General features: G+C 41.3%; 1 pseudogene; it reads left to right on the plus strand.

The window, feature by feature from the left end:
- The first annotated feature begins 2,324 nt into the window (after window positions 1–2,324).
- LOC131830192 (destrin-like) lies at window positions 2,325–7,823 on the plus strand (annotated as a pseudogene).
- Window positions 7,824–9,931: the final 2,108 nt, after the last annotated feature.

Genomic DNA, 9,931 nt, shown 5'->3' on the forward strand with positions numbered 1-9,931 from the left:
CTCTTTGTTTTTCTGCCTAAGCTTTGGCCCACAGGGGGAAATATTCTGTCTTTCAAAAGGTTTCTTTCATAAACAGGTCATTCTTTTTAAGTGGGTTTCACTGACTATGTTTATTAACATGTAGTAACACTTAAGGGAGGTTTCATTTGGTACTGGGAATATAGCAGTGTGGGCAGCCTGCCACCCCTTAGCCTAAAAAGAAATATTGTCTAGAACAAGGCCCGAGGCACTGAGAGAGGCCAATACCGGCGCAGGTTGCTGCTTGGGTCTTGCGTCACTCGAACCAAGCAGTGCAAACACTGATGGGTGTCCCACAGAGCCCTCATCCCAAACAGCAGGTGGCCAGTGGGTGAAACTTTTCTTAGTCACTGAAATGATTTCACCGGAGAGAAATCTGTGTCAATAAAGGAGAAGATGAAGATATTCGAGTTGATAAACAGCACCAAATTTAATTCAACAAGCTGTCTTTCCATGTTTCTTTCTGTCCATGTGGTTGAGCTTTCCCTCCGTTATGTAAGTTAAACATCTCCATTTTTAATGTATGTCATTACTGAGTCTGTTAACTCTTCCTGTTATTTTCCTCTGATTTCACATCTCACTATTTTTTTTTAAGATCTTATTTATTTATTTGACAGAGAGAGAGATCACAAGTAGGCAGAGATGCAGGCGATGGAGGGGGAAGCAGGCTCCCTGCTGAGCAGAGAGCCTGATGTGGGGCTCGATCCCGGGACCCTGGGATCATGACCTGAGCTGAAGGCAGAGGCTTAACCCACTGAGCCACCCAGGCGCCCCTCACTACTTGTCTTAATCTGGCCATTTTATTCCCCTCACAAAGAATAGAAATCCTTTTGGTGAAGGCCATCTTCAAAGATTTCTGGGCCTTAATATATATTACTGGAGGGTCACCCATTAAATTCCTTACAAAAATAAAATCCTCCAGAGCAGTCTTGATTAAAGACAGTGAGTCAGGAAGGGCGACTTGCTGCCCGAGAGGTGTATGGGAAAAGGAAGGCCAATTACATTGGCCTCCATAGTGGCAGAAGGAATGAATGGAGGTGACCAGCTGAGGAAGACTTTCCTTCCCCTCCTCTCCACAGGGACTCTGCCTCTGAGTGCTCCCGAAGACCAGCAAAGCCTAGTGCTTGAAGCAAGTGTTCTGCTTTAATGTAAGGGTATGTACTGCCTGTCCTCTCAAGCTCTAACACCTTCAAGCTTCATTCCAGAATAATGCAATTTTGCCCTGTCATATGCACTCAGAAACTGACAGAAGATTTATTATAAAGCCAGGGAATTAAACTCGGACCAATATCCGGGGCAACACCCTCCCAGGGCTTGATGAAGATATTCAGAAGTCCTGAGCATTAAAGATAATACTTCCCACACTGCCCCCCCATACCATATGCATTATCACTTTTTTTTAAAGGTCTAAACCTGGAAGAAAAAGGAATTTCAGCAAATCTCAGACTCTTACTATGATAATACTGCAGTGCATTTCCTGAAACATCATTATTTTTTTCTATTTGTCTTTGTCTCTATCTGCTGGTGATCTAAGCACATGCTCAGTGTGTCTCTTGGGGATTTTATCCCTGCCTCTGTCCTACCTGTGTACCCACCAAACGTGTTTCACTTGTTTGGTTTGGTTATTTGTATCACAAGTTTTTCCTTTGGGACGATCATGTTTAATGTGATCTTCTCTCTCTTGAAAGAACTGTGAAGAAGCAGGAGTCGGTTTTTCTAACATTTTAAATATAGAATCAATGTATTCATGTAAGACACACTTCTTGAGCACTCCAAGGAGAACACGGGAAGTCAACCACATTTACAAGGATAGTTAATGCTTGGGACAAAGCCACATGTGGACAAGGACATGAAAAACCAGAAGTGAGCTTTGTGAACAAGGCATGGGACTATTCAAGATGTAGAGAAAAGTACCTTCAAGGGACTGTATTAGTCTGTTCAAGCAGCTATAACAAAACGCCATAGTCTAGGTGGCTTAAAGAATGGAATTTTTTTTTCTTACAGTTCTGAAGACTGGCAAGTCCAAGATGAAGGTACAGCCCAGCTCAGGTCCTAGTAGGAGTCCTCTTCCTGGCTTATAGATGGCTGTCTGCCTGCTGTATCTTCAGAGGGCGGAGAGAAAGAGAGATCTTTCTCAGGTCTCTAATTCTAAAGTCACTAATCCCATCAGAGGGATTCAAACCCTCATGACCTCATCTAAACTTAAATTACCTCCCCAAGGCCCAACATCCTACCATTATCACACTGGGGATTAGGCCTTCAACATTAGAATTTGGAGGGAAAGCAAACATCAGTCGGTAATAGGGATGGAGACGGAGAAAACACGGAACACTGAGGTACTGAAAAGAGACCCACAAGACTCAACAGCAAGGTATAAAATGGAGCTCCAGTAACAATGAAGCTGGCACCATATTAGGAGTTGTCCTCAACGCTTTCACAGCAATTTTTATTTTTTCTGAGAGGAATAGCCAACAAAAGAAGAACTTTAGGCAAGGCACAACACGGTCACTTTCGAGTTTTACAGAAATCATCCTGACCCAGTGCCTGTGAGGGTAGCTCAGAAGAGAGAAGTAAGAAAGGAAAACAGGATGTCACTAATCTATCTTAGTAGAGAGTTGGCTACTACTCTTTAAGAAAACTTTGTACCAATTTTTAAAAAGTCACTGAGTCACCATTGGTAGAGGAATTAGAAGAAAGGGACTTCTCTGAGCAACACAGCCCTGCAGACACATGGCTTGAAAAAGAGCCCCTTTGTGACAAGAAAGATTGCCCTTCCTCCCACAAGAGGCCAACTTGTGCCAGGTGCAGGGCTGAGTCCTGGTTGCAGCCCCACTGGCCCTCTTGCCCAGGCATCCTGGCACAGAATGCAGACCACACCGATGTATGGGACAGTGATGGTGGTAAGAGAGAGAATATGGGACTGAGTACCTGAAAGACTGTGGGACACCAAGCTGCCTAGGAGTCCCTAGCTTGGATTTCTGAGTACAAGCTACTGAATCTAGACTTAACACAGTGACCTTAAGGTGACCAAGACATCCAAATAGAATATAATACGACCGTCATATGTCCAACAGATATGATCTCCTGGTACTAGCCTGTAAGATCTTTGGGAACAAAGGTTGTATTATTTGGGGCTGCCAAGTATGATTGTAGAGAATTCACCTCACAGAAGCATGAGGCTCTAGAAGTGATTCTCAGTTCACACCACAGAGTGAATAAATAAGTCAAATGAAGCTCAGGGGGGGACTCGGCATGAAAGCTTTCACCCCTCATGAAAGATCATCAAACCAAACCTCAATTTCTGATCTAGTCATACATAAATTTCAACCAGGGCTTGCGATGTGTGTCTTTTTACCAGACTGGACACTGGGAGGTAGATGGGGAAAATGGGGTAAAGGAAACAAATACCGCCAGGTTAGGGGAACGATAGCATAATCAGATCACTTGATAATTTTAAGAACACATTACGGCCAGCTACCTAAAAATAGAGGGGATGGGCGGAGACAAGGAAAGACATGGGGCAGAAAAATGAGAAAGCAGAAGAGGGAGAAACACTCCTGTCTGTTCCATAGTTTTCATTTCCATTTTCTTCTTGGAGGAAGGAACAACCACCGCGGCATGCCTTGCTAATTCCTTACTTCCTCTTCCCACCTCCCTATAGGTTCTTCCTCCCAAACATCAGCATTTTCGAGGGGAGGGAGGATAGGGTTCAGGGAACAGATACTAGAAATGAGAGTCAAATTGGATGGGTGAGAGTATCTCCATGTTCAATGTCCACCACAGTGCCCATCTACCAAGTTGACAGAACTGTCACTATCAACAGCTGCTGCCTTTAAAGAATGACACCCCAGGGGTACTTGGGTGGCTCAGGTCATGATCTCAGGGTCCTGGGATCGGACCCCACATCAGGCTCTCTGCTCAGCGGGGAGCTGCCTCTCCTTCTCCCTCTGCCTGCTGCTCCCCTTGCTTGTTCTCTCTCTCTCTCTCTCTCTCTCTCTCTCTCTGTTGAATAAATAAATAAAATCTTAAAAAAAAGAAAAAGAAAAAAAGACATCCTGTTATGTCAGCATAACCGGGCTGGACCAAGGCACAAGAGACAAGGACTTCAAATCACATGCTCTGATAATATCCCGTGTGTCTCTGGACCTCTGGCTTCTCACCACAAAAAGGAGGGGCAGTATATCTGAAAGAAACAGTCTATCTATATCGACTTCCTTGCTTTCGGCCATCTGGTCAATTTCCTGCTGTCATGAAGCATCCATTACTGAGGAAGAACCCAACTTGCTGTTGTTTAACTACATTCACTGGCTGACTCGTGGTGAGGTTTTAGTCATCCAAGACACATTCAGTTCCTTAGGGGGTGAGGCAAGGAGGATCATGATTATTGGATCACAATGATCCAGAATCGCCAAAACAAACTTGAAAAAGAACAACAAAGTTGGAGGTCTCACACTACTTGATTTTGAAACTTACTACAAATGGAAATGTTCTTTTAGTATAAAAATTGAGTATGAGGGGCTCTGTGGGCCTGCGATGGGGGCCTCTGGCAGAATATCGGTGGTTCCAACTAAGCTTCAGTTTTCTTATAAACAGAGAGACGCAAAAGCAGGGAGGGGACTTGGGGAAGCGAGTCACTTTTCGAGTTCCCTCACAAGAGGGCAGTGCTGCTTCAGAGTTGTAGCCTGTGCCCTGGAAAGGGCTGGGGGGCCAGACTGGCGGCAGACCCCCAATGTTTATCCCAACTTAGGAATAACTGAAGATTTTTGTTGTGTTCCGGGCCGCATTATAAGGAAAATTTTAGCAAAAGTTACCTTTTATCTTCCCAGAAATTGACAGAGTGATCCTGAAATAATAAATAGCCACATATTCTCTGGCTTAGTGAATCTCTTTAGATGACCTGCACTTCACAGGCACTTTTTGGAGGTTGGAAAAGTTAATGAGAGACACATAAGTGCTTAGTACACTCAGTAGCCTTGAGACACGGAACATATCCTCAGGGGTTAGCTAAGATATATTTAACAGAACCATGTTTTATGGAACTAATTTATTTTAAATCATATAAATCTTATAAACCTGACTATGTGGACCAAGAGAAATTACTAATTAAGCTTCATGATTATAGTGACTGAAGTCTGAAGAATAAGATGTTTTCCAAAATGCTCTTTTTGGAAATCAATGTTTTAGTGTGTCTCTATTAATACACACCAGCCAAGAATTTCTCACCCATAACTTACTACAAAGATGTATGTGTGTATGTGTGTGTTCTGCCTCTTCTAATGAGATTAAACATAATTTCAGAACTATGAGATCAAATCTGGAACAGTCATCAAAAAATTGCCTATGTGGTCTTAATGTTCCCTCTAAATTCTTCTTGTCACAATAATCATATTTTCTGTTAAATCAAATTTGAGATTAAATTTCTGAGAGCTATTTTAGTCAAATTGAAAGTTCATTCTTGAACAGAAGAGAATGTGCTCACTAGCAATTAACAACCCAAAATATAAGTTAAACTAAAAAAACAACTCCAGGGGCACCTGGCTAGCTCAGTAGGAGAAACATGCAACTCTCGATCTCAGGGCAATGAGTTCAAGCCCCATGTTGGGTATACAGATTACTTAAATAAACAAATAAATCTTTTTAAAAAAAAGAAAGAAAAGAGAAAACAACTCCATTTATAATAGAATCAAAAACAAAGTATTTAGGAATATATTTAACAAAAAAGAATTTTTTTAAAAAAAAATTGCAAGGCTTATACACCAAAACTGCAAAATATCACCAGAAATTGAAAAGGCCTTTACTAAATAAAAAATGTCCCAAGTTCATGGATCAGAAGATATTAAGATCTTCTGAGTTTGTTAAGATGGCAAAACTCCACAAATTCATCTTCAGATTCACCACAGTTCCTATAAAAAAAAACCTCAGCTGGCTTTTTTGCAGAAATTGACATTCTCATACTAAAATTCATATAGACATGCAAGGGATCCAGAATCACCAAAGCAAACTTGAAAAAGAACAAAGTTGGAGGTCTCACACTACTTGATTTTGAAACTTACTACAAAGCTACAGTAATCTAGACTGTGTGGTTTTGGCATAAGGATAGACATATAGATTAATAGAAAAAAATTGAGAACCCAGAAGTATACCCATACATTATGATCAATTGATTTTTGACAAGGGTCCTAAGGAAATTCAATGAGGGAAGAAAAATGTTTTCAACAAATGGTGCTTGGACAACTGTTATCCACATTCAAAATAATGAATTTGGACCCTATTTCACACCATATACAAAATTAATTAAAAATTGATTAAAATGTAAGAGAACAGCACACATGCTAAAAGAAAACATAGGTATACAACTCTGTGATCTTGAATTAGTCAAGGGTTTCTTTTTTCTTTTTTTTTTTTTTTTTTAGGCAATGGTTTCTAAGATATAACATCAAAGCAGCATAAGGCAAGGCATGAAAGAAAAAAAAAGATGCATAAATAGACAATAAAATGTTTAAAAGTTTGTGCTTCAAAGGGAACTATCAAGAAAGTGAGAGAGCAACCCACAGGAGAAAAATTCATATATGAGATATCTGATAAGAATCTAATGTCCATAATACATAAAGCGCTCTTAGAACTCAACAATTAAAAGAGAAACAATCCAAATTTTGAATGGGCAAAGGTTTTGAATGGAGAGTCCTCTAAAAAATATATACAAACGACCAATAAGTACATGAAAAAATGCCCAACATGATTAGTCATTAGGGAAATGAAAATCAAAACCACAACAAGATACACTTCAGGCCCATTAAGATGGCTATAATAATATTTTTTTAAAAAAACAATAACGGGGTGGTGTGCCGCATGACCTCACCCCCCAGGGGTGAGGAGAGTAAGGGTCTCCTATCCCATTTGATCCTTTGCCCATCCCTCTGCCAGCCGGTGTCAGCCTGAGCTCAGCCTTCTCATCACCAGTAGTTGAAGGAGGAACCACCCCACAGACCCTAACTGGTGAGAGGGGGACCCCATCTCCTGTCTCCAGGAGGAACCAGATACTGTGGTAGCATTTGGAGATTTCAATATACAAGACAAATTCCCTGCCCTTATGAACTATACACATTCTAATGGGGGTGACAGGCCTCAGGAAAGCAAGTTGGAGATGAAGTAGATCACACTTTTTATGACATGAGAGATGGGATGAGCTCCACACCAGAAGAAATCAAGAAGAGAAAGAAGGCTGTCATTTTTTTGTGTCAGGGCAGACCAAAAGTGCATCAGTGTATGAGAAGGGAAAGAAATCTTAGTCAGAGATGTTGGTGTATCCTTAACTGATCCTTTCAAGCATTATTTGGAAATGCTTCTTGAAAAAGATGTCACTATACTTTGTATCATGCAAGCTTTGAAACCAAGGAATCTGGAAAAGAGCAGTTGGTGGGTGTTTTTTGGCATGTGCTCAAACAATTTCCAGACCTGAGGTGGCAGTTATGGCCCTGCCTCCATCCTTGGACCTTCGAGTTGAGAAAAGTAAGAGTCTGAGAGACACAGCGACTAGTGGGAGGAGCAGACCAGGGCACCAGAACTAGCTCCTTGGAAAAGCAAAGTGATCTATGTGAGCTCCAAGGAGACAATCAAAAAGAAATTTCAAGGCATAAAACACGAATGTCAAACAAATGGGCCAGGCTTGTGTTGCCAGAAAGCCAGGTGGCCCCTCCACTGTAGCTTTTGAAGGGTGCCCTATAGACCATCGTTCAGTGCCACAAACTGAAAGCTTCCATGTCCAGGGTTATCTTTTTCCTGAAGAAGTAAAACAATATGTTTAAGCCAGGATCTCCCTGAAGGGTCTCCCTGTCTGGTCATGTGTTAGAGTAAACTAAACAGTCTATAAATAGTGGCAAATGGTCCTAAATAAATCTAAAATCTGAAGAGGTATTGGTGTGAAATTACATTCTTACTGGCCGAATGCCTGTTTTGATGAGTTGGCTTGTAGGGTTTTTGTTAAACTCGTGATTTTTAATAATGCAATCATTATTAACTGCATAATGCAGTAATTATTAATCCAGCACAAGGCCGTATGAAGAGAATTACTGCATCTTTTCACATCAGCAGAAACTTTGTTTATTTTGCTTAGAGAATGGGTCATAATCTTGTTATAATATTTTATTCTTCATTCTCTCTTGAGCTAACCTGTACAGTGGAATTAAATCTCCTTACCACATGAGGCAGCACGAATACACTAACTACAGTAAGATGAACTCAGGCTGGCTTTGAGTTCCAGTGCATGTGTGACCGAGACTACCTCAGAACGGTGCGTGCTTCTCATCAAAGAGGGCACTTGTTGGGATGAGCACTGGGTGTTATCTGTAAGTAATGAATCGCTAAATTCTACTCCTGAAACCAATATCACACTATATGTCAACTAACTAGAAGAACTTAAAATAAAAACTTGAGACATTAAAAAAAGAAAGAAAAGAATTGTGCACACTTCTAACCAGCATCGATTTTGCAAAGCACTGTTTCCAAGTTGGAGCTCAGGAAGCAGATCAGGGCAGATGCTGCGAGTTCTCCACTCGCTAGTTGAGAGATTGTTCTGAGAGTGAGAAATAAAATTATGGTGTGTCCTCTTAGAAGTAAAATTATGGAATGTCCTCAGGAGAATGCATAATACCTTGTAACAACTAATAATAATGCATATTAGGGCTCCATGGCAATATACTTTGTTAATGAAATTGATAACATGGTATATTGACAAGCTGGGACACCTGTGACAGCTTTAATTGTGTCTCCTCCAGAATTGTGTTGCTTCTATTACAATAAGGTGTGGAAGAGGAAGGATGTTAAATATTTGTTTACTCTGGGGCCTGGGAGAATTCTTAGTTTCCTAGAGCAGGTTGTGGGTGGTATGTGGAATGGGGAGCAGGGATAATGGTTGACACCCCCAGGAGGCCACCACCTGGTGATACTTGAAAGTGAATGTCTTTAACATCACAGGCATAACGTGTTGAACAAGACAGAGATGCACACAGTCGAGCTTAGAAGTACAATATTGGTGTTAAGTACTAAAGGAAGCATTTTTAACTTAAAAAAAAAAAAAAAGAGTCAATAACAAATCTAGAGAAGATGTATGTCTTACATTCACGTTAGGAAACAGCCCAGGGGAAAGCACTTCTGGGGGATGCCCAGCCCAGAGGCATCTTTTTCTCTGTCCGGAGCCGGACAGATTGATCCCATTTCTATGTGCCCAGCATTTGGAAGGAGCAGTGTTGTCAAGGGCCCTGGCAAAGAGTCCCTCTTCCCACAGTTCTCTGACTGATAACCCTGCAAAGTCGCAGGGACCAGCACAAACAGCAGGTACAGATGAAGTCCGGCCAATGACATCTTCCTAATAAAAACCAAAAGGTGTTTCTGCCTTTCCGCATCTCCACCCATCAGACCTCCAGGCCTTCCTGATTAAAGAAGTTTTGGCCTGGTTGAAAGGGAAGCATGGAAGCAAATTTGAAGACAATGCAGGGTCCAGTAAGACTAGGGAAGGAATGAGAATAAAGCAAGCTGGAATCCCTCTCTTAGTCTCTATCCTAAATGAATTTTAATAGCTTTTTTTTTTTTTTTTTTTTATTAAAGCATAGCATGTATATGGGAAAGTAGGCAAGTTATGCAAGCAGTCTTGATGCATTTTCTCAAATCAAATATACCACATGACCACATGCTTTTCCAACACCCCACAAGCCCCTTTCATGCCTTCTGTTACTAGTTCTCTTCCAAAGGCGACCACAGTTCTACTTTCTACTGTGAGCTGTCCGTTTTACCTTCCTTTGAAGGTTAAGCAGAGTCCTACGCACTCGTATGTGTCTGCTTCTTTTTCTCCACATTACATTAGTGAGATTCCCCCTGTTCTTCTGCATGCTAAGTTGGTCTGTCACTGAATGAATGA

The sequence above is a fragment of the Mustela lutreola genome, chromosome 4 (genome assembly GCF_030435805.1).
Source record: "Mustela lutreola isolate mMusLut2 chromosome 4, mMusLut2.pri, whole genome shotgun sequence".
NCBI lineage: Eukaryota > Metazoa > Chordata > Mammalia > Carnivora > Mustelidae > Mustela > Mustela lutreola.